This window comes from Bos indicus x Bos taurus, chromosome 17 (genome assembly GCF_003369695.1).
Source record: "Bos indicus x Bos taurus breed Angus x Brahman F1 hybrid chromosome 17, Bos_hybrid_MaternalHap_v2.0, whole genome shotgun sequence".
Taxonomy (NCBI): domain Eukaryota; kingdom Metazoa; phylum Chordata; class Mammalia; order Artiodactyla; family Bovidae; genus Bos; species Bos indicus x Bos taurus.
The window spans coordinates 20,115,040-20,117,123 of NC_040092.1; positions in this window are offsets into that span (position 1 = coordinate 20,115,040).

The window sequence follows — 2,084 nt, forward strand, 5'->3', positions numbered from 1 at the left end:
CAAATCCCTTTCCTGCAGGCCTTCTTCCCCTACAGCTGTTGACTAGGGGCTGAGGGTTAAAATGAAACAATACATGCAGAGGGTTTTACCTAGTGCCTAGCAAATACTAAGCATTCAGTAAATATTAGCTGTGTTTAGTGCTCAGTTGTGTCCTATTGTATGCAACCCCATGGACTGCAGCCCGCCAGGCTCCTCTGTCCACGGGGATTCTCCAGGCGAGACTCCTGGAGTGGGTTGCCACGCCCTCCTTCAGGGGACCTTCGCAACCCAGGGATGGAACCCAGGTTTCCTGCATTGCAGGCAGATTCTTCACTGTATGAACCACCAGGGAAGCCCAAATATTAGCTATTGTTATTTTCTTGTAAAGAAGATTTTCGGTGATTAGAATTAGATTAAAGCAGAGTTATTTCCTCTTTATAGGGGAGCAAGAGGAAAGCCTTCTTAAATACATCTTTCAAGTTCCCAGTGTCAGCTCTGGGACTAGACAGTGAGGAACCAGTGAGGTTACAGAAGGGGTCCAGCAAACAACATTCAGGGTTATGTAGGTATCATCTTCCCACTTCAAGGGGTGTCCTTAGTATTGGGTGATTTCACACCTATACTCTGAAAGGAAAGCTGAGGCTAGCAGAAACAAAATAACCATTTGAGAGCATACCTGTGATTTAAAAAGAAAAAAAATACTCTAATTTTGTGACTGGTAATTTTAGAAGCAAACCAGTAATAATATTAAAAAAGGAAGAAAAAAAAAAGACTCACATCACCTCCTGTGGCATCTGCTGCATGCTCTCTGATGAATCAGCTCTGAGTTGGTCCAGAGCTGTCTCCAGGCTGTCCCAGCCCTGCCTCTTCCCGGTCAGGTTCTTAGCCCTAGGAGGGTCTCTGAAAAGTCATCCCACAGTCCCGCGTAGATTACAGCTGTGATAACACTCCTGCCAATGCAGAAGTAAGAGACAGCGATTTGATCCCTGGTTGGGAAGATCCCCCAGAACAGGGCATGGCAACCCACTCCAGTATTCTTGCCTGGAGAATCCCATGGACAGAGGAGCCTAACGGCTCTCAGTCCAGAGGGTCCTGCAGAGTCGGACACGACTGAGCGAGCACACACGCAGTTACATTAGAGATGCACAGAGTGGACAGCCAAATTTTATGCCTTTGACACATAAAGAGAGTCCCTTGGACATCAAGGAGATCCAACCAGTCCATCCTAAAGGAAATCAGTCCTGAATATTCATTGGAAGGACTGATGGTAAAACTGAAACTCCAATACTTTTGGCCACCTGATACGAAGAGCTGACTCATTTGAAAAGACCCGGATGCTGGGAAAGATTGAAGGTAGGAGGAGAAGGAGATGACAGAGGATGAGATGGTTGGATGGCATCACCGACTTAATGGACATGAGTTTGAGTAAACTCCGGGAGTTGAAGGGCAGGGTGGCCTGGCGGGCTGCAATCCATGAGGTCGCAAAGAGTCAGAGACGACTGAGCGACTGAACTGAACCGACACATAAAAGTAATAGCTGCTGCTGCTGCTAAGTCGCTTCAGTCGTGTCCGACTCTGTGCGACCCCATAGACAGCAGCCCACTAGGCTCCTCTGTCCCTGGGATTCTCCAGGCAAGAACACTGGAGTGGGTTGCCATTTCCTTCTCCAATGCAGGAAAGTGAAAAGTGAAAGGGAAATCGCTCAGCTGTGCCCAGCTCTTAGCGACCCCATGGACTGCAGCCCACCAGGCTCCTCTGTCCATGGGATTTTCCAAGCAAGAGTACTGGAGTGGGGTGCCATTGCCTTCTCCGTAAAAGTAATAGAGGCCTGTTTAAAATCAAAGAAAGTGTCTAGATGTGCTCCCCTTGGTCAGGTTTCATTGAGGCCAGGTTTTCTCCAGTTAACCAGATCTTGGCCTGGTGCGGACAGGGCTCAATGAGTCGGGGAGGAGGCTGTGTGTGCAGACAGAGGAGAGACGGGTGTTTCCGCTCCTACACTTGAGGCGTGGAGGGGCTGGGGGCCCCGGGCGCAGCGGCCTGTGCCAGCGCACCCCACCGGGGCGGGGCAGGGGGCGGGGCAGGGGCGGGACGACAGCAAAGCTCCT